Genomic DNA, 27,689 nt, shown 5'->3' with positions numbered 1-27,689 from the left:
TTTCTTTTAGATAAATGGGCAAAACCAGAAAATGGGGAGCTGCCTCTCTCCTCTTCTGCAGTTACACTGATGATGCCTTACTCGTTTGAGGGCATCAACCCACCTGTCCTTTCCCCATCTTTTGCTCTGGTTGTGGTTTGTGGGCATCACAAAGGACAGTTTAAAAATGGTTGGTGCCAAAAATTCTAAGTAGAGATGGGGAGAAAAGGATAATTTATGTACCGGAGCTCAGGCTTCCTCTTTGCCCCTGCTGACTGAAGATAGCTGTAATCTGAAAAAATACAGGGAATCTGCAAAGAACTTCCAGGTCAGCCTGGGAGGTCCCCACAGCACAGCCATGTTACGGGAGCTCAGCTCTGTGTTTCTCAAGGTTAGTCCAGTGTGAGAATTTCTGCAGAGATTCTTTGTCCCTTTCCCTCTGCTCACCCACCCATAGGAGGAGTCCTAGGACTGCACAGGACCTGGAGGGGTGGTGTTCGCAGCAGTCAGCTGAGGCACCGCAAGAAATCCAGAGGCATTTCACAACACCCTGCAAACACAACCTCTGCGTGACCTGTTTACCAACCAGGATGGGAGATTAGATTTGAACTGATGACAGATATCAGAATATTTGTTCAAGTGAAAATATAAAAAAGAGAGAGAGAGAGACAAAGAGAAACGACAACAGAGCCTGACACAATTTCTTGCCTGTGTCTCAAAGGCTCCTGCTCCAGAGCATGACATCACTGGTCCTTCCGCATGGGCTGAATGATGCAACCTCAAGGAATGGGGCAGAAGCTGTTTACCCAGGAGGGCGTGAGCACCTCCCTGGCTGATGAACAACTCGTGAAATTAGATGACATAATTCTCAACATCCAGCTCCGGCTGTCACTTGAGCAAAGCCGCTCTCCTAGGGCAGGGAGAGTTGTGACAGGTAGAGGCGATCCACCTGGGACTGGAGCTGTGTATGGCTGTTGGAGCATTGCACAGATTCCATTTTTCTCTGTGGGCTTTCGTCTGCACAAGAGCTTTCAAGAGTATTCAGTGAGGCCCACTGAAAGGAACGCACCCAAGTTAGCTGTGTCCATTAACTTTGGTGTGTCTACTCTTGAGAAGGCCTACAAGTTTAAGTGTAACTGCAAACCTGAAGTTTATTGTGAGCACGTAAGATGGTATTTGTTCACCTGTGGGCATGCAACTTTAATAATAATAATAATAATAATAATAATAATAATAATAATAGATTTGTCAATGGAATAGCACAATAGTGAACTTACACCCAAGCCAACCTATGTTTCAGAGTGGGCCAAATGGGTTTTTAATCTAGCCATTTCAAAACTAGAGAAATAAGGTTGTGTTTGCACCTTATCCCCACCAGGTAGAGAACCAGCATCCTACCTAGGAGACCCTTGCCAGGGCAAACCACAGGCAGGCAGGCAGAGAGGGCACCTCTTCCCCCAGAACACTGCTCACAGTGCGGGTCTGCCAGCGAATGAGGCACCATGGAGCTACCCAAATAGAACAGGGAAAACTGAAAGAGAAAAGGGAAGGAGAAAGGGTTGGGAGGGGAGAGCAAGTGAGGGAGTCAAGTGACTCACCGGTTGCAAAACCAGGAGAGCTGTATGAGTGTTCTTTGAATCACTTCCTCCCCAGCAGCAGCCAGTCGCTCTGGCAATTTGCTGTGGCTGGGAGCCAAGCGTTGCAGTTATTCAGCCGGTCGAGGGTTTCCAAGGAAAAGGAGCATCTGCAACCCAGAATGCTTGTTACATCAGGTAGGGCAGGCTCCAGCCTTGGAGTTTGCATACAGTCAGCCAGGCCTCTTCTGTTGACATGCTCACGCGAGGACACGGTGTCCATTTTTCACAGGAGGGTGGCTCATTTATAGTCAGCCAGGCTTCTGGGGCACCTGGGTGGCATTGGGAAGTGGCTGTCCTTGGTCTGCGGTGGAGGAAAGCCTTTGCTATCCACCAGCCACTAGGAGCCACAGAACTGGAGAGAGGGGCCAGTTCCCATTTTCCTCGAAGGGCCCCCCAAGGCAATTTGAGAGGGGCTCATAAAACTCAGACCCGACACCCTGAAGGGTCACAGAACCCTGAACTCTTTCCTGAAAACTTCAAAAGTTTTTAAATGCACTGTACACACAACCCACAAATCCAAATGCCACCAATCATTATCTAACTTAAAAGGCAAGTGTTGCAAACATTGTATTTGCCCTCTATAAAGTATCCCAGGGATGAGATAAAAGCTAAATGTGGATTTTAACGGGACAAGAAGAAGAGAGGGTGCAAAGCGTGAAGATGCCAATCAAGACAAAGCCTTTGTCTTCCAGTAGTCATTTTGGCAGCCGTTGCCAGGCTTAGAACCATTTCTGAGTCAGTCATCTGTTTTCCTGGACAGTTCAGCTGCAATTAAGGAAGGAGCAGCAGGGATTTTGCAACAAGTTACTGTATTTGTTCAACAGAACCCAACGTTTCTTGGTAATATATTTCTAACATATATGCAAACAATCTGCAAAGCACCAACAATAACACACTGTCAGTTTGTAAAGTAATGTCAAGGCTTTTGTGGTTTGCATCTTTTCAAGTCATTTCCTTTCACGTTCATGGAAATCTGTCTCCAGGGCTTCTTCCAAGCTATTGCTACTTCCAGGTAAGATTCCACCACACAAAGCCAAACTGAGATTGCGCAATGAAAGTCGATTTGGAGCTCTTGTGCAACAAGCCCATTTCCCTCCCAAAGTGTGACTTTTTGCAATAAGAAAAGTGATGGGGTGGGGGTGGGGTGGAAATGCAGTGGAAAGTGCTTGACACTGTGAGATAGTTTCTGCCTCTTGCATACATAAAAGGGTTAAGCTAAGCAAGCAGATCTAGTAAGCCCCCTAGTTATGAACTCATTCCCCTGGGAGAGACTAAAAGCACTTTGCATTCTTTGTTTCTCTCAGGTTAGCCTGCTTCTTTGTGGAAGAATTAAGATTTAGGAGCAGGTGCTGTGGGCTTTCCACATGGCGAATCTTCCCAGCTGGAAGACTCACCCAGCCTGCTTTTCTTTCATTAGCACGAATATTTCACCTTTTGTTCCTGAGTTTAAATTTACCGTATTTTTCGCTCTATAAGACACACTTTTTCCCTCCTAAAAAGTAAGGGGAAATGTGTGTGTGTGTTATGGAGTGAATGCAGGCTGTGTGGCTATCCCAGAAGCCAAAACAGCGAGAGGGATTGCTGCGCAGCACTCCATCTTGCTGTTCTGGCTTCTGGCTTAGCCGCACAAAGCCTCTTCAGGGCACGGGGAGCCTTCATCCCACTGCCCCGAGGAGGCTTCGCATGGCTATCCCAGGCTTTTGCGGGAGGTGGGGGAAGGGACAGAGGGGCTGCCCTCTGTCCCTTCCCCCACCTCCCAGAAAAGCCCACAAGAGCCACGCTCCCTTTAAAGAGCCCCTTTCCTTGGGTAAACACACAATCCTCACAGCTCGTGAAAGGGAGCGCTGAGCAGAGCCTGTGATGCATACAGGCTCTGCTCAGCGCTCCCTTTAAAGATTTTTTTTTCTTGCATTCCCCTTCTAAAAACTAGGTGCGTCTTATGGTGCGTCTTGTGGTCAGGTGCATCTTATGGAGCGAAAAATACAGTAATTATTTTCTCTTTCGGAACCTCCATTTTGAATCCTTCTGCCAACTGGATGGAGAGATATGTTTAAAAAGCCTTGTTTCTGGGACTTCAAATGTTTTGAGTATAATGTCCTTTACTTCTTTATGCAGTTCATTTTTTTTTAGCATAAGCTTTTTGTGGAGGGAACACATGTTTAAAAGGTGGATGCAATTCAGGCCTCACTGCCACTGCCCAGGTTTAAAAACACTTGGGGCAGCCAGCCATTCTGCAGCTCAGCAAAAGGGAGAGAAAGAAAGCAGGCAATTCCCCCATCCGTTTCTTTCTCACAACAGACACAACCTCATGTTACGTCTTTGCAACCAAAACAGAGTGATCCTCATAAACTTGTGCAAACAAATCAGGATGCATGCTCAACTAACAGGTTGTCTGGAAGCAACCTTTGGCTCCAATCCTGTGGCCACCTGGGAGGGCATCCTAGGAGCCATGAAATATACTAGATCTCTCTCCCCAGATTTAGAGAGCTTGGAGATCCAAGATCAGTGCCCCTTGCCTGGTCACTGAAGCTGCTTCCACAGCCCTGACCCTACTGGCTTCCAGCTTCCTACGATGGCAGGGCCCTAAGAAAGGTTGTTGGTGTGGTTTGGGAAGGGTGTCTGGCAGGTGGGAGGGAGAGGGAGGACCAGGAAAAGCCTTAGAGCAAAAGGATGCAACACTATCGCCATCAATCCTCCTACCTGTCGCTAAACCTAGGAGATGTTTGTGTCCACTAAAGAGCTGGTGTAAAAGGGGTGTCCCCAAAGACATTCCTAACTAACTCGCCCTGATGTTGCCCACAAACTGGCCATTCTGAGCTGTGGTCCAGCGATGCCTAACCAAGCGATGCCCTGCCTTCTGCTGCTGCATCCCTCACATTGCCCTGCGTTTGGGATGCTAATGTCAAGGAGTGTGGGTTCGGGGTAAGTTTGGGGGCAAGGAGTGCTCTTGAAGAGTTCTGGCTTCATCAACTTCCTTCACTGGCTTTCAAGGGCTGGGAATCAGTTTAATTCTTCCCCCTGAAGGGTCCGCATGCACTGGAAACTCGTGTGGAGGTTACTTTCTTTCTTTTTCTGTGTTTTCCATCAATGGCATGCCCTGGACAGCGGCAATTTTCTCATCATCCTTCCTTAGGAGCCGTGGTCAAGGGAGCATTCTGGGATCTTGTCAAAGCAACTATGTTTTATCTGTTCTGTCGATGGATATAAAACCATTTGCTCCATCCTTCCCCCCACCCCCAAGCCAATTGCACAGGTCACTGATCACGGGTGGGGCTGTGTACTGAACACCCTGCCTTTTGTTCGCTAATGATATGCTGTTTGTGTGCTCTGTTTAATCACGTGGTCTCTGTTTCTTGAACATCTTGTCACACGGGCCTACGCTGGCTGGGAGCTGAAAGTGTTTTCAGATCCCAGAGCTCCCTCCCCCTCTCCCCCCACCCCTTTCCTTGTATTCATGCCTCACCTGGCCTAGAGATTGCATGAGACACCTAAACAGACGGGTTGGTGGAGTTTGCCTTAACTCTTTGCTGAGCTTTAAAGGCTTCTTCTTTTGCACGGATGTTGTATGTGCAAGTTTAAAATGAAGGATGCTGTCTGCAGGATCCATTTCTCACTTTGACATGAATATGCTTTGCACATCATACCTGCAGAGCTGTTACCAAAAACGACATTTTCCTAGTACTCAAAGCACAATATTAGAATTTATTTGAGGCGAGGGCACATGAAAGGGAGAAGGGCTTTGACATTGTGGAAAGTGTGCTTTTGCAGCTTCTTCCTCTGCAAGAAGATTAAAGCAGCTGTGGAAATGCAGAGAGGTTGACTAGCACTTTTTGGAAATAAGCAAAAAGTCATCTGAGCATTTTGCAATTACACACATGCAGTTTTCTGGGTGCTGTTGCCTTTTGAAACTTAAGGATTTGAATAGGCAGGCAGGGTCTGAGTTTGGCTGTGCATTGATGTTTTCTGTGTTCTTTTCGGAGATTACGAAGTTATTTTTGCCTTTTGCACAACCACACACACGCACACACATATAGCTTTTAAATTTGTCATACATCTCTCTTTAAACTTTGACTTCCTGCCTTCCCTTCCCTGCTGTTATTAATCCCATCCTGTCTACATACTGCATTTCACCTAACACATATTCTTTTATTTCAAATATTATCATTTTTCTTCCACTGTTCTTATTTAAAATCCTGCTTGCTATTTCATCTGGTTATGATATTTTTTCAGATACTCCAAAAGGGGCTTCCATTTTTCCATAAATAGTCTGTCATGTTGGTTTCTTACTTTTGCTGTTAGTTTTTTGCCAGTTCAGTGGAACCGCAGCTTCCAACAACATACCCTCCAACAATTCTCCAATGAAAATAGGAATGTCCCATTCCATAAGGATACTTTTACTATTTATACCCCACACATCTTACTGGGTTGCTCCAGCCACTCTGGGCAGCTTCCAACATATATAAAAACATAATAAAACATTAAACATTTTTTTTAAAAAAAAAACAAAGCAAAACACTTCCCAATACCACATTGCCTTCAGACGACTCGGGGGTCGCATAACTCCATTCCCTCCAACATTTCCCCAGTGAAAATAGGGACAATCCTAAGGAAAAGTGGGACATTCCAGGATCAAATCAGAAAGTGGGATGGCTTCTCTAAATCAGGGACGTCCCTGGAAAATAGGGAAACTAGGAGGGTCTGCAACAACTTTTCATTGGGATAATGCATCAGCCCCAAAACGATTCCCCACCCTAGTTTAGTTCTATGCAACTGTAGCTTTAAGCAGATGTAAACTCTGTATCGGTTACACACTGACATTTTGCTTAAAGCAGAGGTGTCCAAACGTTTTCCAAAGAGGGCCAGATTTGATGAAGTGAACATGTGTGAGGGCCAACCAACTGCCACAGGGGCTGGATTAAAACAAACAGCAGGCTGGATTAGGCCCCGGGCTGGACTTTGGACATGCCTGGCTTAAAAGCACAGGTCAGTTCTGTGTCCAGGGCAGCTGTCTACCAGCTCCATCTGGTACACTGGCTGAGACCCTGCCAGCCCACAGACTGTCTCACCAGAGTAGTGCATGCTCTGGTTATCTCCCACTTGGACTGCTGCAATGTACTCTACCTTTGATCAGCACCCCGTTTTGCTTTGAGACCCGCAGACCTGCAGCCCAGTTTAAATCACTTGAGATTATTATTATTATTGTCTCACCATTCTGCCTGCATTGGGCTCTCAAGATAGAACGCCTAAATATAATTAAAATGGTATCCAGTCCCTCTTTATTCACAACAGCGGCCGTTCCCCTAAATGCCATGGTGTCTCACTGGGCAAGGAGCCACCTTCTAGAAGGAGCCAGCATTCGTCAGCCCTTGAGGATTGCCTGATAATAATCCGCACTGGAGTTCCTTCAAAGGCAGCATTTAAAAAAGCAAAGTGTGCTTCCGCCCTTGGAAAGAGGCTGCTGCCAACTTCAAGGCTCAGAGAGGTCCACGCCGCGTGGAGGCGGCAGCCGTGGCAGCAAGGCTGGCTCATCACCTCTTCCAGCACCAAACTCAATTCAAAGAGCTCAGGTGCCTCCAATGGCGCCCTGCTAATTACAGCTCTCACCCTCTCTCTTTTTGGTTAGCCACAGAAGAAATGTACTTCACTTAAATTTACTTATGAGGGGGAATGAAAATGAAGGAACCTGATTGTTTTTAATTAGGGGATAATGAGTCACACATCTTGAATGGGCGAGAGCTTATGTAATGACAGGTGCACATTAGTGGATTTCATTTGAGAGTTTACCCTGCAGAAGGCGCTTGCATAATTGCTTCCTGGGGGTGGCGGGAGGTGGGGGTGGCGGCGGTGGTGAAGGTGCATTATCTGCTTATAGGCCACACACAGAGTAAACTCATGTGAAGTAAACACACACACACAATGCTGCAGGGGGTGATTCAAGGTTCCTGTCCCTTACCTGAGCAGGGAACTTCTGAGAACTGATAAAATGTCCATTTCATGGTACGGGGTGGAGTTTCTTTGCAGATGCCTTGTTCCCAGTTTCCTCACTCTTCTGTTATCTTTGGAGCTGCCAATATAAATAAGACACACTGGCTAAGCTTGCTAAAGCTCCAGTGTTGTAACAAATAACAGATTAAAATCTGCTGACCTCAAAGTAATTCCTCCAAGGCCCTTCCTGGCATATTCCATGTCTAGCGCTGTTCTCAGGCTTCCACAGTGCAAAACCTCTCAGATCCCTTGCTGGAAGCGAAATCCTAGAAAGGGCTTCAGCCCATGGGGAGAGCATGCAGAAGGTCCCAGGACCTCCTGCCAAAAAAAAAAAAATTGTTAATTTAAAAAATACATACCATATTAGTTTAAGGTCTGGTTAACTACAATAACAATTCCCGCGCCACCGCCTTTTTTGTACAGTGGTACCTCTGGTTACGTACTTAATTTGTTCCAGAGCTCCGTTCTTAACCTGAAACTGTTCTTAACCTGAGGTACCACTTTAGCTAATGGGGCCTCCTGCTGCCGCCATGTGATTTCTGTTCTCATCCTGAGGTAAAGTTATTAACCCGAGGTACTACTTCTGGGTTAGCGGAGTCTGTAACCCGAAGTGTTTGTAACCTGAGGTGTTTGTACCCAAGGTACCACTGTAATGTACAAAATATATTTGTTTTGTTTTCTGCATGGGTACTATTTCCTGTTTCTTCCTTTTTGTGTCTTATCTTACTCTGTCCCCTTGTAATTTTGTATTTGTTTTATTTTTCAATAAAGAATATAAAAAAGTGAACTTGGGGAGGAGGAGCAGGGGAAACAGAGGATTGCTGTGGAACGCAATAGCTAGAGGAGTCATGATTCTCTGATGATAGCTTAGCAGAGTCATATCCAAACTTGTGTTTCACATATTAATTCAACTTTGAATCAGGCCAGTCAAAAGTATCAAGCGCCTGCTCTCCTCTCAAGCTTCCCACTTGGAGGTCACCAAGGGCACAGGATTCTTTTTCCAAAACAACAGCAGCCGTCCCCACCCCCTCTCCCTCTCATATCAATATTCTAGCCTTCATGGATGCCATAAAGTCCGAAGCTGCCTGGCTATTGCCTAATGATTGCTGAGATCCCAGAAGCTGGAGGTTGTGGGGAGGTGGGGGTTGTCAATTTTCCAGCTGTCAGATTTCCCTCTGGGCCTTTATAGCTCCTTCCTTGCCCTGTCTCACCACCCACTACAGAAGCAGACTGAATTTGATGAAAGAGTCAGAAGAACCTTTGCAAAACTTGCTCTGCTCTTTTGCGTAACCAGCAAAACGGATGGGATGACAGTCTGTTTCTGAGCCCATTTTAAAGTGCTGGTTCGAACCAAGAAGAAGAGTTTGGATTTGATATCCCGCTTTATCACTACCCGAAGGAGTCTCAAAGCGGCTAACATTCTCCTTTCCCTTCCTCCCCCACAACAAATACTCTGTGAGGTGAGTGGGGCTGAGAGACTTCAGAGAAGTGTGACTAGCCCAAGGTCACCCAGCAGCTGCATGTGGAGAGCGGGTAAGCAAACCTGGTTCACCAGATTACGAGTCCACCACTCTTAACCACTACACCACACTGGCTCTCTAAGGGGCACAGGAGCAAAATGGGGGGGGGGACCCCAGGTCCAATGCCATGCTCCCTCTCTCTACCCACCCATCTGACTAGGTTGTCCCAGCCATTCTGGGCAGCTTCCAACATATATAAAAACATTAAACATTTAAACTCCCCTATCTAGGGCTGCCCTCAGATGTCTTCTAAAGGTTGTATAGTTACATATCTTCTTGGCTTGGGGGGTTGCATTACTCCGTACCCTCCAACATTTATCCGATGAAATTAGGGACATCCTAAGGAAAAGTGGGACATTCTGGGATCAAATCAGAAACAGGGACACCTTCTGTAAATCTGGAACTGTCCCTGGAAAATAGGGGCACTTGGAGGGGCTGGAGCAGCGCTCTCCCCTCCTGTGGCTTCCAGCCATCCTTGGCTTTTGCTTCGGACTCCAGTCCTAACTAAATGGGGCTAGCCGAGATTCTCTCTCTCCTGAACGCCACCCCCACCAAAACACAGCTATTCATTTCACCAGGAAAAATGGGGTGGGGGCCACACAATGTGGCCAATTGTTCCCGGCAGCCCCATTCAGTGCAATGTTTACTTATTTTGGTCTGCAACCAAACAGGAAGCCAGAGGTCAGCGATGCCTTCTCTGCTGGGAGCAAAGGGTTCCTATTTCTGCCTTTTCTCTCTCTCTGTGTTGTTGTTGTTGTTTTAAATCCTGCTATTCACCTCTGGCCAAGATTCTTCCTCCTGCAAGAGACATCAGACTGGGCCCCGTCCCCACCCCCTTCCACCCCCACCACCTCTTCTGGCTTTGTTTGTCTTTCTAAGAAGTCAGCTGAGGTGTCAGGTAGTAGATTAATGCTCTGGCAGCCCTTCCAACCGGGTCAGGGTGCACTGCTTGCCTCTCTGCCCGCCCTGGAGTCTTGAGATCTTTTGGCACATAAAAACAGGATTAGGGGCCTGTTTCTCCAGCTGTGGCAAGTGGGGAGGGGGCTGGAGAAGACCCCATATAAAACTCCCTCCAATGCCTGCAACAGGTGACCTAATGTCCCCACTTGGGGGGGAAAGCCATTCAAACTGCAAAGCTGGAGAAAGGCAACTACAGTTTCCCAAAGGGTTTTGGTGGAAGCAAGGAAGGGGACGTGATATGAGGAGATTAGAAAGCAAATCTCAACCATCTTTTCCCCTTGATTAAGTGCTTTCCTAGAAGCAATTTCAGCCAGTCGTTTTTCCAGTCAACTAAACAAAGCGAAGGGACGTGGGTGGCGCTGTGGGTTAAACCAGAGAGCCTAGGACTTGCCAATCAGAAGGTCAGTGGTTCGAATCCCCACGACGGGGTGAGCTCTCATTGCTGGGTCCCTGCTCCTGCCAACCTGGAAGTTCAAAAGCACGCCAAAGTGCAAGTAGATAAATAGGTACCGGTCCGGCAGGAAGGTAAACGGTGTTTCTGTGCACTGCTCTGGTTCGCCAGAAGCGGCTTAGTCATGCTGGCCACATGACCCAGAAGCTGTACGCCTTCTCCCTCAGCCAATACAGCAAGATGAGTGCCGCAGACACCAGAGTTGGCTATGACTGGACCTAATGGTCAGGGGTCTCTTTACCTTAAACAAAATGAAAACTCATGGATGGCTATTCAAAATAAAAGTTAGAAAGCAGCTGTGAATCAAAGCACCCATCATCAAACCCTGTACCACTTGCTATGATGAACCAAAGTGCAGGAGAAGACCAGGCCAGTAAATTTAGTGGTGAGTAAATTGTCCAGGGATATTTTTCTTTTCATCCTGGCAAAGGCCAGGCAAAAATATTTCAGGGACTCTCACATCCTACCAAGGACAACTTTCACATCTGCATGCACCCTTTTCTGGCCTGGGGTTTTGGCTGCTGTTCAGTTTCCAGAACGGACAGCAGTGATAGACACAACATCGCCCTGCCTGTGAATCACCCACCTGCCTGTGAATCTTGGCGGGTTAACAACTGTTGCAAACGTTGGGACTGTCTCTATTTTGCAGGAGGGATTCCGGAGCATTCTGTAACTTGTGGTTTACACAGTTGAAGTGGATTAAAGTGCTCTGTTGCCCTGGTGCAACAAATCTGCCACAAAAAGCTGGATCTCCGTCCCTCTATATGTCAGGTAGTCACCATCTTTTCAGCACCTATTGAAAGCCTTCCTTTCTTCAACAAGCCTTTTTTAGGGGCAGTTTCCCTCCCAGTCTGCATATGTATTGGATTCAAACTCGTTTTTGGCTAATGAAATGGTTGCAATTGATGTTTAAACAGGATGTTGTGGCTGTTGTTATTGTTAAATCACTTCGATATATTTTATAGGAATAAAATCATGAATGGAATAAAATAAGGAGTACAGTGGTACCTCAGGTTAAGAACTTAATTCATTCTGGAGGTCCGTTCTTAACCTGAAACTGTTCTTAACCTGAGGTACCACTTTAGCCAATGGGGCCTCCCGCTGCTGCCGTGCGATTTCTGTTCTCATCCTGAAGCAAAGTTCTTAACCCGAGGTACCATTTCTGGGTTAGTGGAGTCTGTAACCTACTCTGAGCTGAATAAAGAGCATGAAATCCACACTCGACTCCCGAGTATGTTTCACCAGAGTATCCAAAACCTGATGGAGAGTTGAATGCAGTTCAGCACAACCTCTCTCTCTCTCTCTCTCCCTCCCTCCCCCTCTCTGCTTCTCCTTTTAATAAACAGGGCTTGGTGCTAAGGTTGCAGATGTGCAAAGGTGCTGAAGCCCCTCCCCGCAAAGCAGTGATATCTTTTCGCTGAAGTGCAGGAAGAGGAGGAGGGAGGTGGGCTTTGATGTGGGCTGCACTATGTGTGTTGCAGGTCCTGAAGGAAGAGCTCTGCCTGTCCCTTTTCACCCTGCGGCTGCAGTCCTGTGCACCAGGAGACTTGCCAACCTCGCTCACTCATCAGTCCTCATTAGCACTCCATCCCGAATGAGTTTGCTTGCTCCAGACCCTTTCCTGGCCTCCTTATGAGTCATGGTTAGAAACTGGAATTTTGCTCCTTCACTTGAGTGACAGGAAGGCAGGCACGGCTGGGCGAGGAAGTGACTCACTCTCCCTTCTGCCTACACAGATTTTCGATGGATCATTTCTGGTAGGACTACCAGAATGGTTTCATTTTTCAGATAATCCCCTAGTCCCAATTCTACTTGACTAGAGGATCCTCATGGGTCCCTTCCGATTCTGCGGTTCTATGAAGTATACCTGCGGAATGAAAAGAATGTGGCGTTTAAACTTTTAATGGATGCTGAAAATGTGGGAGAAGAAATGAACCAGCTCCTTTTGAGCTGAGGACATGGGTGGTGCTGTATCTGCTTTCAGGGCTGCTTCTTCCTAGAGAAGCATTTTAGAGATGCTCCCTTCAGCAAGAGGAAAATCTAAGCCAAAATGGCCCTGATGAGCAGGGAGACCTCATGCAGCGTTCTGAGAGGCTGTTGGGGACAGCCTGCTTCATAGCGCCGAAGTCTTAGACCAGGATCCCTGAGGTCAGTTTCTACACCTGAAATTCAAGAGGAGACCCAGCAAGAAAGAGCCAGACTGGCAGACCCAGAGACTTCGCGGCTGCTGAGGTTGCCTGAAATATACTCGAGTCAAGTGTGGATTTCATGCTCTTTATTCAGCTCAGAGTAGTGAGGAGTGGAAGTTTCCCCGAAATGTCTGCTTTATATATATTATTTACACAATGGGCCCCACGTGATTGGCTAATTCTGGGATTCTCCTGTAGGCCAATTAGGTTGTGGATTCACTTCCACCCGGAGTTGGATTGGGTGGCTCCTGTGGACCAATCAGACTGCTGCATTCTGGATCCTATTGTTCCAGGACCAATCAGACTGCTGCATTCTGAATCCTATTGTTCCAGGACCAATCAGACTGCTGCATTCTGAATCCTATTGTTCTAGGACCAATCAGACTGCTGCATTTTGGATCCTATTCAACTCAGTACATAACATTGCCTTTCTTCCCCCTCCTGTGCCTGAGTGTACACACACTTCCCAGTTGCCTTACTAAGGGAGGCCCTCACGTTTAGCCGGAGGCCATAAGGTTCCAAAGGATGCCTGAAAGATGGAGAAGGGGGCGGATCCTTCCTCCTCTTCCATATTAGGCAAACTTGGCTGCTTGGGAGACATTGACTGGGCATCTGAGTCACCAAGTCGTATATGATGTGATGCAGGAGCCCTGATCTTACATTCGCTCTGCAGCCGCTGCGAAAGGGATCAGGCTGGTTTAAGGCGGGAGGTTGCGGCTTTCTAATTTTAGCAATGTTTGCTTTAGAGTAAGGAGCTGACGATTCCCACTGGCATTCGGTACCCGCTCGGGGGCTGAGTCAGACCCATACAGAACAACATTTGACCCAGTAAAAAGATACACGGCGCCGTTGCCAAGAGCTGCGTCTCCATGTCACCACAGGCCGTTTGCGTCTGAGTCATCCCGGAGCAAAGATGAGTTTCAAGGCTGGGTGCCGCTAGCTCAGGAGAAACGGCTCCAGGCAAAGGAGAGGGATTCTCCTGGGAAGCATGAAAGGCAACGTTGACGGGATGGAAATAAGCACATCAGAAGAGCCCTGCAGGATCTGCCCAATGTCCCATCTAGTCCTGTTCTCACAGTGGACAGGCAGATGTGCCTCTTCTGGGAAGCCCCACAAGTTGGACCACAGCATAAGAGCCCTCTCTCCTCCTCTGGCTTCCGGCCATTGGTATGCAGAAGCACTCTGAGCTCATAGAAAAGTGGAGTGACCAACCATAAGGGTTGTAGGCAGGGCATGGAACATTGCAGAACTGCCTCAGGGAACTCTTCAAATCCGTCAACTCAGAGAGAAGAAGATGAGTTTGGATTTGATATCCTGCTTTACCACTACCCTAAGGAGTCTCAAAGCGGCTAACATTCTCCTTTCCCTTCCTCCCCCACAACAAACACTCTGTGAGGTGAATGGGGCTGAGAGACTTCAGAGAAGTGTGACTGGCCCAAGGTCACCCAGCAGCTGCATGTGGAGGAGCAGGGAATCGAACCCGGTTCACCAGATTACGAGTCCACCACTCCTAACCACTACACCACGCTGGCTTCAGCTGACAGAGAGGTTTTTTTCTTTTTCAATTTTTTTTGAAGAGGGAAGGGTTGGGGGAGATGGAAATTGCAGGGTATGGGTGCTTTAAACCACATATCCAAAGTCATTTTAGGATTTTATGGCCAGAAAGTGCATCATGTATAACTTGGTTTACCACAGAGGTTTTCACGACTTAATATAAAAAAGGGCGCACATCTCGCTTTCAGGCCGAGGGAGCCAGAATTTGTCCACAGACAGCTTTTCAGGTCATGTGGCCAGCATGACTAACCCGCTACTGGTGCAATGGGACACCGTGACGGAAACCAGAGCGCACAGAAATGCTGTTTGCCTTCCCGCCACAGTGGCATGCTTTTGAACTGCTAGGTTGGCAGGAACGTCTTAATATACCATCGACCATTGATACCATCAACCATAAATGTCCTTCTGGACCGTCTAGAGGAGTTGGGAGCTGGGGGCACTGTTATGTAGTGCATCCGCTCCTTCCTCGTGGGCCGTGTCCAGAAAGTGGTGTCGGGCTGTGTGTGAGAGTGTTTGGACCCCTGGGCACTCACTTATGGGGTGCCTTCGGGCTCTGTCCTCTCCCCCATGCTTTTCAACATGCTGCTGAGAGAGATCATCGGGGGTTTGGACTGGGTGTTCACCAATATGTGGATGACACCCAGATCTACCTCTTGTTTAAATCAGAATCAGTGAAAGAGGTGGACGTCTTGTGTGGGTGTCTGGAGGCAGAGGGGGGTGCATACAGTGGCAGAGCAACATGCTGCAGCCCCTGGAGCAGAGAACAGGCAGGGACATGGCTGGTGTGCATCCCGGGGGCATGTCGTGTTGCCCGCGGGGGCATGTCATGCATCCGGGGATGTGGGGCATGCACCGCGTGTCCCGGGGGGGGGCGGCCGCGATGGCACCCTTTCCCCAAATGGTCCCGGGGCGGTACACTCCCCCGCCCCCCCTTCATACGCCAGTGGGTGGATGGCCATTAATGGATTGAGGCTGAATCCCAACACAGAAGTACTATTTCTGGGGGGGAGGCAGATGTAGGGAATTCACTGATCCTGAATGGGGTAAATGTGTTCCTAAAGGACCAGGTGCACTCGCCAAAACCAATAAAAGCAGAAACCGTCACCCATTTAGTGTGTGTTTGGGAGGGTAAAAAGAACCAGCTCAGATAATAAATTCAAAAGTTTCCCCCACCCTGGCACGAACACTCCCTGCATCTTTGTCTCTCAAACATAAGATGCTTTCTTCTGCCAACGTAAGTCAGTTTTGAGAGTGGGGGCCACACAGCGGCGTAGCGTGAGTTGTCAGCACCCGGGGCAACGCAAGTAATTTGCGCCCCCTAACCCGGGGCAAGGCACGTAATTTGTGCCCCCCCTAACCCCTAACCTGCGAGTTGCCGCTGGCGCTGGCGCCCAAACGACGCCGCTTGCCCGGAGGAGGAGGGGGGCAGAGAGGCGAGGAAAATGCAACGGCCCAGCAGCTGCAGCAGCAGCGGCGGAGGCGGGGCTGTGAGGAGGGGCTGCCTGGTGCGTCCTCCGCGGCGAGCGCTGAGAGCCGCTGCCTGCCGGGCGCCTTCAGCCCGGACGCGCGCACAGCTCGTCGGTTCCGCGAGACATGCGGCTCTGCTACAGCCTGCGCCCGAGGCTCTTCGGCGACTCCGGAGGCAGCGAGCGCGCCCCCCCAGATGTTGCACCCGGTGCGGCCTGCCCCCCTTGCACCCCCCACGCTACGCCACTGGGGCCACAGACAGAGAGGCTGTGACTGAGCCGAACAGCAGTTTGCTGCATGCGATGAAAGACAAGAGTGGCCTCAAAACCATGCCCATTAACTACAAACCCCCAAATTTGGGATCCTCTGCAAACCTGTGCCAAAATTTGGCAGGTTCCCCCCCCCAGCAAAACCCCTGCATTTTGCAGCACCCCACAAACTGAGCAATTGATCAAACGTGGGGTTTTCGCTGCAAAAAAAGATGCACACACACACACCCCCCGCAAAACTTTGGCACAGGTTTGGAGGAGATTCCAAATTATGTGGTTCGTAGTTAATTTGCCTCCTTGGCTCTGCTGTGGCCAAGCTTCGAAATCTTGCACCCGTTGCCAAGAGCTGGGTGATGACGCCAGGGCAGCATCTGGGCTAGACTCTGAAACGCTGAGAAGGTGGTTCCAATTAGATGCCTTTAGGAAGCAGGTGTGAGTCCTGAGCCAAACAGGAATTGGTTTCTCAATTCCCCTCCTGCCCCTGGAGCAGTTTGGGGTGTTTAATAGTCACTTGATCCAACAGTCCCACCCTTTGTCAAGAGGAAATGGCCTTCCTCCTCCAGTCAAGGCTTCTAGTGTTTAAGTCATGTGATGCCACAAGAAATCCCTGCAACAAGGGCTAAAGAAGAACAGGTTATGGAGTGGGACAATATGAGAAAGAGAGAGAGAGAGAGAGAGAGAGAGAGAGAGAGAGAGAGAGAGAGAGAGCGCGCGCTCTAGTCTCCTAGCTTTCAGCCTTGCTGTGGCCTTTGAATGAAAGTTTTCTGCTGGGCATCAGGGCTTTTTCACACTAATTTTCCTCCACATTTTCTAGGCACAGGCCTATGCTTTCCAGTCATATCTGAGCACTTTCCTCCCTGCCTGCTTTCCCCACAAAAACAAAAAACAAAAAACCACTCTTTAATGCTCTCAGCAATCTGTGGAAAATGTGAATTGCCATTTGTTCCAATTCAGCACTAAAGATCGGGCTTTCCTGGAGAAAGCAGGGTGGGTGGGAAAAAGCACTCGGACACAGACGGGGAAAGTGTTAAGTGTGGACAAGCCCTCAGTGTCTCATAAAGGTAAAGGTAAAGGTACCCCTGCCCGTACGGGCCAGTCGTGTCCGACTCTGGGGTTGCGCGCCCATCTCGCTTAAGAGGCCGGGGGCCAGCGCTGTCCACAGACACTTCCAGGTCACATGGCCAGCGTGACAAGCTGCATCTGTCGAGCCAGCGCAGCACACGGAACGCCGTTTACCTTCCCGCTAGTAAGCGGTCCCTATTTATCTACTTGCACCCGGGGGTGCTTTCGAACTGCTAGGTTGGCAGGCGCTGGGACCGAGCAACGGGAGCGCACCCCGCCGCGGGGATTTGAACCACCGACCTGACGATCGGCAAGTCCTAGGCGCTGAGGTTTTACCCACAGCGCCACCCGCATCCCTTAAGGGGTACTTAAAACAAAACCTAAATTATTTTTAGAAATCTGCAGCTGGGCCTCACCCTCTCTCCCCTTTTCTCCTTTTCTGTCTCCCAAGCTGTCAAAACATAGGGTCCTTCCGGACTGGGCTGTTCTCACAGGTTTTTTCTGCAACAGGTTCTTGGCACAAGGATAGATATTATTCTGCTTTCTTTGTCGCTCCGCTCTGCTTCCGGACTGCTGTCGCATAATTGCTGTCTGGGGCGGCTGCAGTGGGGGGCTAAAAGAAACCCTAGAACACTGGTGGTATGAAAAGTTGGGCGATTTCAGCAGGAAGTTTATGCACTGATTGGAAATGAAGGCGTGTGACTGCCCCAATACCTTTGGCAGGGGTCAACAGTATTCAAAGCAGGTTCTAGTTCAGGGGTTGGACTAGATGACACTTGTGACCCCTTCCAACATTACAACTATGATTCTACTATCATGACTGTGCAATGAAAATGCTGTCCAGAGGGGCCCTTTGGGTGTAGGCGCCTTCAAGCCAAGACTTGGGCTATTTTATCATTATGTTACCATGTGAAGTGTCATGGACACTGATGAGCAACATACGATTAGCATAGCTGCTGCTGCCACCTCTACTACTAGTAGTAGTAAACAATAAGGGATGTGGGTGACACTGTGGTCTAAACCACTGAGCCTCTTGGGCTTGCTGATCAAAAGGTTAGCGATTCGAATCCTCGTGGCAGGCTGAGCTCCCATTGCTCTGTCCCAGCTCCTGCCAACCCAGCAGTTTGAAAGCACGCCAGTGCAAGTAGATAAATAGATACCGCTGTGGCGGGAAAGTAAATGGCATTTTCGTGCACTCTGGTTTCCGTCACAGTGTTCCGTTGCACCAGAAACAGTGTAGTCCTGCTGGCCACATGACCCGGAAAGCTGTCTGTGGACAAATGCTGGCTCCCTCGGCCTGAAAGCGAGATGAGCGCTTTACGTTTCCCTTTTAGTAAACAATAAAAAATAATAATAATTCAAACTTTAATCAACTTAACTATATAAACTAAAGTGCTGTAGATTATTCTGGTTATGGTGCCTTATGGTTTTGGTGCCTTTGGGGAACAAAAAATAAAATATTTAAGATGATTCTTTCCTCACTTCTAGCAGTAAGGCGTGGGAGCCAACTATGGGGGGCGAGATCCCTTCGGCCACCCCAATAAAATGTCGTCGTCCCCAAATTTGATGGGCATTGCTGTTCAAATGGTTTGTGTGTGCCATGTCATGTAACTGATTGCATGGAGCAGGGCTTACCTGGCAATATTTTATTCAAGTTGGCACCCCAGCAGGGAGGGAACGCTTTTGTTTATTATCCCACATTTTGTTCAGCGTCCTGCAAAGGCCCCCCATACTGAGGTCCTGGTAATATGCAAAGATTTAAATGTAGCTTCTTGAATAATCAACCAGTTATCCTATCAGTTAATTGATTAGCCAACAATAGTAGGTGCAATCCCATTGAAATCAATGGGACTCTTACTGCCGCTGAGCAGACATGTGTAGGATTGCACTGTAAGTAGGTGAAGCCCCTTTGGGTCGGAGACAGTTTAACAGCCAGGATCCCCTTATGGCTGGGCTTATGAAAGTGCCCCTGCATGGCTAACCCACTTGCCAGGTGATTGTGAGTACAGGATCAGAGGTGGGAAACTGGCTGTGCTATTGTGGGGCTGATGGGAGTTGGAGTCCAATGCCATCTGGTACTCTACCCCCTGATACAGAGCATAGCTGTCAACATTTCCCTTTTTTTAAGGGAAATTCCCTTATTCCGAATAGGATTCCTCACAAGAAAAGGGAAAAGTTGACAGCTATGATACAGAGGGATAAGTTCATCTTCTAGCAACCTGGGAGGGAACACTGTTTATGGTGGGGCTGTGGCTGTGTGCTTTGCACACTTGGCTCCCCCACCCCACCCCCGCATTCACCTGGAGGAGACACCAGCCCCAGAGCTTCCTGGCTTTGTGTTTGAGTTGTAAGGAAGGGGGCCGCTGACCTCGGCACTGGCGCTGCAGGTTTGCACGTAGACCTTGCCCTTTGCCAAACGTCAGAGAGGCAATTCTGCCAGCACGAGCCTCCTGTGAACCAGAAGGGATTGGCGGGCCTAGGACTTTGCTCCTGACATGGTGGGAAGTGTCAGGCTTTGACAAAGGAGATTTTGAGGGAGGTGGAGCAGCACATTCTCAGAAACGCTTTGTGTTTGTTTGGTTTTGTTTTTTAAAAAAAACTATCTTATTTTCTCCCTTTTTTATTAGTTTTCTTTGTTATGCAACTTAACGGAAGCACTTCTTGCTACTTGTTTAGTTTTGTTGTGTTTTGTTTCGCCATTTTTGACTGCATTTCTGTACCGCACTTTGGGCCAGAAAGAAGCATGCAAAATAATTTTTTTCAGAGGCAGCAAATGTCTCTTTAGTGAGTTGAGTGAGATGCCAAGCAAGGCGGGTCCTGGGGAGTGTGCATGGTTTTTTTTGGGGGGGGGGGAGTGAGATCGAGCCCTAAGCCCAGCATCTGTGAAAGTTATTATGACTACTAGCTAGCAAAATGCTCACAGACCCTCCGAGTATCCCTATTTTCCAGGGACAGTCCTGGATTTACAGAAGCTGTCCCAGTTTCTAATTTGATCCCATAATGTCCGGCTTTTCCTTAGGACGTTCCTATTTCCATCGGAGAAATGTTGGAGGGTATGGAGATATGCAACCTGCCCCCAACCGAAGCCAAGGAGATAAGTAACCATACAACTTTAGAAGACATCTAAAGGCAGCCCTATATAGAGAAGCTTTTTAATGTTTAATGTTTAATGCTTTATTGTGTTTTTATGTATGTTGGAAGCCACCCAGGTTAGCTGGGGCAACCCACTCAAACGGGTGGGGTTTTATTATTTATTTATTTATTTATTATGGTGTTCCTATTTTCATTGGAGAAATGTTGGAGGGTATGAAGTGTTAGGAGCTCATCCTACACTCGAGTAGGACCCTGGCAGAGCCACATGCCCGACTGGCATGTTCTCTCCCTCCTGCTCTTTTGTTTGGGAGCCTCAAAAGCTTTCTTCTGCCCAAACATCACAGTGACCGATACCAACAGGCATCGGCACACTTAGGGATCTGCAGAGTCTTTGCAGTTGCGTAACAGACCTCAGCAACTCAGCATTTTGGCTAATCTACTTTATTTACGTATAAACACACACGGAGCGCTGCAACATGGCTCCCTCTCTCTCTAGCATCAGACAGCAAAGAGAAAAAGAACAAAGGACAATAGTCCCACTTCATGGAACACAGTAACACGAACATCCTGTCTCCGTCACTTCCCACTCTGTGGAGTCAAAACATATACCACCATGTGATAGACAACAATCTCATGACTGCAATCACGAAGCAGGAATTCTAACATGAAGACACCCCCCAGCCACAGCGCCCACCCTTCATACCAGAGATGAAGGCCATAGCTCAGTGGTGGTAGAACATTTGCCTTTCATACGGAGGATCCTAGGTTCAGCCTCCAGGCAGCATCTTCTGGTAGGGCTGGGAGAGATTCCCTGTCTAAAACCATGGAGGGTCACTGCTGGCCCACATAGACAAGACACAAAGCTGTCTATCCCCGGCAGCCTGCCGTGGGGTGGGGGAGGATCGGATTCCCTGATGCCTGACAGTTTCCATAAACAATAAGACAGAGCTGAAGAGGGCTTACCTTCTCTGTTTGGTGTGCTTCTGGGATGATGAGGAGAGTCCGCCGGTATTTGGGACTCACCTTGTCCTCACTTTCAGAGAAGAGGGAAGAGGAGGAAGTGCCCTGCTGGTGTTGCCCCATATTAAGTGGGCCAAGGTAAGTGTGTGTGTGTGTGTGTGTGTGTGTGTGTGTGTGTGTAAGTGAAAGACCCATTCATTCATTCATTCAATTGATATACCACCCTTTATGAAGAGATTCCATAGCAGCGTCAGGGCTGGATTTAGGTTTGATGAGGCCTTAAGCTACTGAAGGTAATGGGGCCCTTTATATGTCCCTCTGTGTCAACAACAAATTTTCACTGTTTTTTGTGCTGAATATATGCTATATGGTAATTTATGGACCTAACAGGTATCTAAAGGCATTTGCACATGTTGCCATGCACCCAGTCCATGCAGAATGTAGGCACCCTACGTATAGAAACGAGCAAACCAGTGATATTTTAGGGAGCAGGCTAGCAGGCGGGGGCCATTACTTACATCATAGGAGCCTACACAACACAAAACACTGTTCTTTTATGTAGGTTTTATTTTATTTGTTTTTTATCTTATATTTTGGAAATGTACATCCCGGTGTTTTTTCCTTTGAATTTTTTGGGGGGCCCCAAGAAAGTGAGGCCCTAAGCTATAGCTTGTTTAGCTTATACGTAAATCCAGCACTGCAGCGTATAACATTAAAAACATGCTACAGAACATCAATGATAAAAACATAATAAAAAGCACACTGACTGACAGCCTAATAAAAAAAATAGTCATCATCATAGCAATCCTCTCTGCCCCACACTTTCACAGACCACAGATGACTTAATAGCCATAAGCCTGGGTAAAGAGGAATGCTTTTGCCTGGCGCCGAAAGACATGTAGTGATGGCACCAGGCAAGCCTCTCTGAGGAGAGCATTCCACAATTGGGGAGCCACCACAGAAAAGTATCTGCAGCTGGGTCCTTGGTCTCTATCAACCTAGAACCACCCAATAAGCATGAAAGGGTTGCTTTTAAAGCCTCTCTATGCTCCAAAGCGAGGGGCGTGGGTGGTGCTGTGGTCTAAACCACAGAGCCTAGGGCTTGCCGATCAGAAGGTCGGCGGTTTGAATCCCCACAATGGGGTGAGCTCCCGTTGCTCGGTCCCTGCTCCTGCCAACCTAGCAGTTTGAAAGCATGTCCAAAGTGCAAGTAGATAAATCAGTACCGCTCTGGTGGGAAGGTAAACGGCATTTCTGTGTGCTGCTCTGGTTTGCCAGAAGCGGCTTAGTCATGCTGGCCACATGACCTGGAAGCTGTCTGTGGACAAACGCCGGCTCCCTCGGCCTATAGAGATGAGCGCCGCAACCCCAGAGTTGTCTGCGACTGGACCTAATGGTAAGGGGTACCTTTACCTTTATGCTCTGAAGCTAAGCATTTGGGAATGTGGAAACCACAAGGGTGGTTTCAGTTCCAAGAGAATGGTGCGTAAGTTCTATTATGTACAACGGAACTTCGGGTAATGCACAGATTAAGTCCCTCCAAAAGAAGATATGGTGGTCCCTCAAATGATTTGCACAGAGAATAGCAGATGTAACTGAAAGGCAGATCTGCATTGATCATTGCATTGCGTCCTTAATTATTATTGTTGCATAAGCATAAGGTTATCTTAGAAGGGGCGTGGCTGCGACTATCCTGATGCAAACCTGCACTTCTGAATTTGCCACTCGACCACTGCCTGCATGGAGACATCCTCGCCGTTGCTTCTATTGTGTTGGCTGACCCATTGAGAAGAGGAACTCTGGGGCTGCTCTCTTCAGTCATAGAAGGGAAGTTGCCGGCAGGTAGCGTGCAAGCCATGGGGTCAACTAGAAGGGAAGGGAAGGGATGGGACCCCTGCAATTTGGGTTTTCTCCTGAGGCATTCAAATGTCTTGGGCTGCCAGCCCTGAAGGTGAAAGCGTGAAGGCTTTGGGGAGTCTTCTATTTTACACAAACGCACAGATTTCGCAAGAGACTTTTTTTAGGGAGGGAAGTTAAGCAGACAGAGGGAAAATATCCTTGACAGCCTTCTTTTTTAGTCTAGCCCAACCTGAAATACAGGATTTCCTGGCCAGGGGCCTCCTGAGTGGAGGTTGTGTAAGCCACACATCACAGGTGCTGCTGTTGCAGCTGCCTTCAGTTAACTCCTTCAGTTCCTCCGGCCTGGCACTGGTCCGCCTCCCTCCTCTCACCAAGGGAGAACAAGACATGCCTTAGAACTCTCTGAGGCCAGCCAGACTCTCTCAGGGCCAATTCTGTGTCTTCTAGGTAGGCTGATGGTTTCGTTGCTGCGATCCCACAGCCGGTCAATTGGAGCCACCATAGGCTTTAGAGCAGTGTTTCACGAACTTGAGTTTGCTGCTGTTTTTGGACTACAGTTCTCATCATCCCTGACCACTGTTCCTGTGAATGATGAGAGCTGTAGTCCAAAAACAGCTGGAGACCCAAATTTGGGAAACACTGATCTAGTGCTTGAGGTCATAGCCTCAGAGTTTGGCTCTGGGATATAGCCTACTGCTGTCCAGAAGGCCAACCAGGCTTGCATCACTTAAGAGCAGGCTAGATGAAGTAGGTACGTTGCATGAGTCTCTCTCCTTAGCAACCATTCAGCTGGGTTCTTGGCTTAACAACAGCAGCACAGCCTCAGCGGGGAACCTACAGCTCTTCCTAGGATGCCGGACTTCAGTTCCCAGAAGCTCCCAGCCAGCATGGCTAATGGTCAGGGATGAGTTTTGGAGTTCTAGCCCAGCAATATCTGCAGATGTGAAAGACAAGCAGAACCTCTGAGGCGCATCTACATGTGTCCAGGTAGGGATGCAGACCAGAGGCACCAGCTTCTCCAAAGGACTATGGGAGCCCGGTTCAACATCTCACACACACACACCATCGTGCAAAATCCTGGTGTTATAAGGTGCCAGGGGCTGGAGATGAATGCCCTCTGCAAATCGAGAGGGCCTGACCCCTCCAAAAAATACATTCAGGGGGCCAAAACTGCCTCAGCCCCTATGATGCAAACAGTTCTTCAGATAACCCAGCCCCAAGCTGCTTACGGCCTTCAAAGTCAAACCTGCAATTTAATAGGGCCTGGAAGTCCACTGGTAAGCAGCACAACTGGAGCAGTACTGGTGTGACATTTCCTGTGCACTCAGTTCCGGCAAGCACCTGGGCAGCCACGTTCTGCACCAGCTGAAGTCTCCACACTATCTTTAAAGGCAGTCCCGTGTAGAGTGCATTACAGCAGTCCAGATGATCTGCATCTGTAGCAGCACAACCGGACGCCCCCAGTTGCCCTAGCTGCAACAAAACCTGTCTCTCCCGTATCGGTCTCTACAGCCGCAGCAGGTGCTGCAAGCTTAGGAGCCAACTCCAAGAGGCTGAGGGGTCTTCACCCCCCCAATAAAATATTTTAGGGGACCAGCCCCTCCCCTAATGATGAGCATTGGCATTCAAATGGTGTGTATGCACCGCATCATGTAATCAATTATGTGGGGTGGTGCTTACCTGCCTCCCCCCCCAAAAAAAATATTTCATTCAAGTTGGCACCCCTGGCTGCAACCTTCCAATGGTTTGACTTCACCCCAATGGCCCACTCCTCCATAATATCCCAAGGAAAGATGGATGCCAACTAGTCTAGATGATGAGGATGAACTAAATTCATAGACCTCTTCACAAGCCATCAAATCAGTGAACAAGATATGATCTGAACAAAACATAGAAACAATTAAGGCTAGGTCCACCTTTTGGATTCCTCCCTGATTTCATTCATTTTCTGGGTCATTTTTTACGTTCCCAGTAATAAATTATTCTTGACATTCCTATGGATTCTATCAAGGGTTCCATGTCTAGATTCCTCCCTGGACTGGGCACATTGGAGATTATGCTTTGGCTGCAAATGATGGGCCACCTTCTCCTTCCTTCCCCCTTGTTCCTTGCCCCAGTTTCAGCAGCACAGGAGTCAGGGTTTGACTCTCTCCCTTGTCCATAAACAGATCTGCCATTGTATTCATGGAGACTGCTGTTTCCCTCCTAAACCTCCCAACAAGAAACATCTCTCACAGTTCAGAGAGTCTGGTCCTCCTTCGGCCACAGGGGGAAAAGTACATTTGGTTTTTAACGACTTCGTTTTTCCAGAGGCTGGCTGCACGACGAAAGAAATGAAATATGTCTCGTGCAATTCAGAAATGTTCAGGGGCGAGGGAAGCCCCTCGACAAGATCTGTTTCGGCAGCCAGACATCTGTAAATGCTGCCAGTCGGGCAGCCGCAGGACCCCGGAGCATCTCGCCTGCATGTCCTCTGGTGCCTCGGAGACAGGATGCAGCAGAGCAGGGCCAAGAAGCCCCTGGTTGTTGGGATGAATTATGGACCCTTTGGCTTCGCAAGGGAACCTTCTGTCTGCGGCTGAGGCTCCCCAGAGTCACAGAGGTGGATGCTGGATTTAACATCTCCTGCCTCTGCTCAGCCGTGGCAAGGAACCTCCCAGCATTATCTGCAAGGAAATGAAGAAGTCTGGGAATGTGTCAGAAAGGGACAAAGTGCAGCACTGGGTTCAGAATCCCTTTCCCATCCGCTCTCTTGACAGCTGAGGATGAATTCATCACATCCTTCCAGAAACAGACCTGGATGCCGCGTTCCCACTCCACCGTAGCCAGCTGAAAACTCTGTGTGCTTAAAAGTCAAACAGCACCGGCTAGTTGCTCTCTTTACCTTCCTATCTTTGTTTGTTTAAGAGAATTATATCCTGCCCTTTAGTATTTCTCTTCTCGGGGAAGCTTACAAAATTAAACAGTTGAAAATCAGTGCTTTTCTTCTAGGGGGGGAAAGGTGCTGGTACTGCATACCATTCAGTACCCCTCAGAAAAAAGCACTGAACAAAATAATATTTTTTTAAAAAAATCAATGAGAAACCAATGAGACTGGAGTGCACGGCAGCCATCTGTGAGCGATTTCTGCAGCACTTCCAAGAGAAAGTTGCTCCAGTCTGCAGCACCTTGGGTGATGCAGGGCTTGCAAATTCAGTGTCTAAAGTAGCACCTTCACGTACTTGATTTCAGTTCATGTAGCTTGGTGATGTGAACAGGGCACTTGCAATAATGGGACCATTATTATTATTATTATTATTATTATTATTATTATTATTATTATTATTATTATTATTATTTCAACTTATACACCATCCTATACATGGAGGTCTCAGGGCAGTTCACAACAAGACCACAACATATAAAATCAAACCAAATGCAATAACTCAGTATCACCCCCCACACACACACACAAAAGCCACATTCTAAAAGGGTGTTGGATGTCAATAAGATCCACCAAAGGCTTGGTTAAAAAGGAACGTTTTTGCCTGGTGCCTAAAGGTGTATAATGAAGGCGCCAGGCGGACTTCCCTGGGGAGAGCATTCCACAGATGAGAAGCCACTGAAGAGAAGGTCCATTCTCGTGTTGCCACCCTCCGGACATCTCAAGGAGGAGGCACACGAAGGAGGGCCTCAGAAAATGATCTCAGGGTCCAGGTAGGTTCATATGGGAAGAGGCGGTCCTTGAGGTATTGCGGTCCTGAGCCATTTAAGGCTTTGTAGGTCAAAACCAGCACTTTGAATTGGGCCCGGAAACTAATTGGTAGCCAGTGCAGTTAGACCAGGATTGGTGTTGGTGTTGTTTAGTCGTTTAGTCGTGTCCGACTCTTTGTGACCCTATGGACCAGAGCACGCCAGGCACTCCTGTCTTCCACTGTCTCCCGCAGTTTGGTCAAACTCATGTTCGTAGCTTCAAGAACACTGTCCAACCATCTCATCCTCTGTCATCCCCTTCTCCTTGTGCCTTCAATCTTTCCCAACATCAGGGTCTTTTCCAGGGAGTCTTCTCTTCTCATGAGGTGGCCAAAGCATTGGAGCCTCAGCTTCACGATCTGTCCTTCCAGTGAGCACTCAGGGCTGATTTCCTTCAGAATGGATAGGTTTGATCTTCTTGCAGTCCATGGGACTCTCAAGAGTCTCCTCCAGCACCATAATTCAAAAGCATCAATTCTTTGGCGATCAGCCTTCTTTAAGGTCCAGCTCTCACTTCCATACATCACTACTGGGAAAACCATGGCTTTAACTATACGGACCTTTGTTGGCAAGGTGATGTCTCTGCTTTTTAAGATGCTGTCTAGGTTTGTCATCGCTTTTCTCCCAAGAAGCAGGCATCTTTTGATTTTGTGACTGCTGTCACCATTTGCAGTGATCATGGAGCCCAAGAAAGTAAAATCTCTCACTGCCTCCGTTTCTTCCCCTTCTATTTGCCAGGAGGTGATGGGCCCAGGATTGGTGTAATATGCTCCAACCATCTTGCTCCAGTGACTACCTCCTTGCTGTCTTGATTCCTGTCCATCCTGGCTGGCGAATGACAGTCCAGGGGACAGGGGACAATTGACTGGGTGGGTCCAGAGTGCGGTGAACACGTGATGAAGTGAGTCCCCTGCCCTTAAACAGGTGGTAGTGTATGTATTCCTGCAAAAGCCCACCTTGGATCTTGCAGC

At 48.3% G+C, this 27,689-nt stretch overlaps 1 long non-coding RNA gene across 1 annotated transcript; it reads left to right on the top strand.

Moving 5' to 3' along the window:
- Positions 1-11,169: 11,169 nt before the first annotated feature.
- LOC308591204 lies at positions 11,170-21,230 on the top strand. The gene is made up of 3 exons (XR_014010057.1): positions 11,170-11,303; positions 11,879-12,013; positions 21,163-21,230. It is a non-coding gene; the product is annotated as an uncharacterized lncRNA (long non-coding RNA).
- Positions 21,231-27,689: the final 6,459 nt, after the last annotated feature.

The sequence above is a fragment of the Podarcis bocagei genome, assembly GCF_964188305.1.
Source record: "Podarcis bocagei genome assembly, chromosome: 7".
NCBI classification, from domain to species: domain Eukaryota; kingdom Metazoa; phylum Chordata; class Lepidosauria; order Squamata; family Lacertidae; genus Podarcis; species Podarcis bocagei.
Note: the sequence above shows the minus strand (reverse complement) of the source record. Positions and strands in the feature narration are given on the sequence as shown.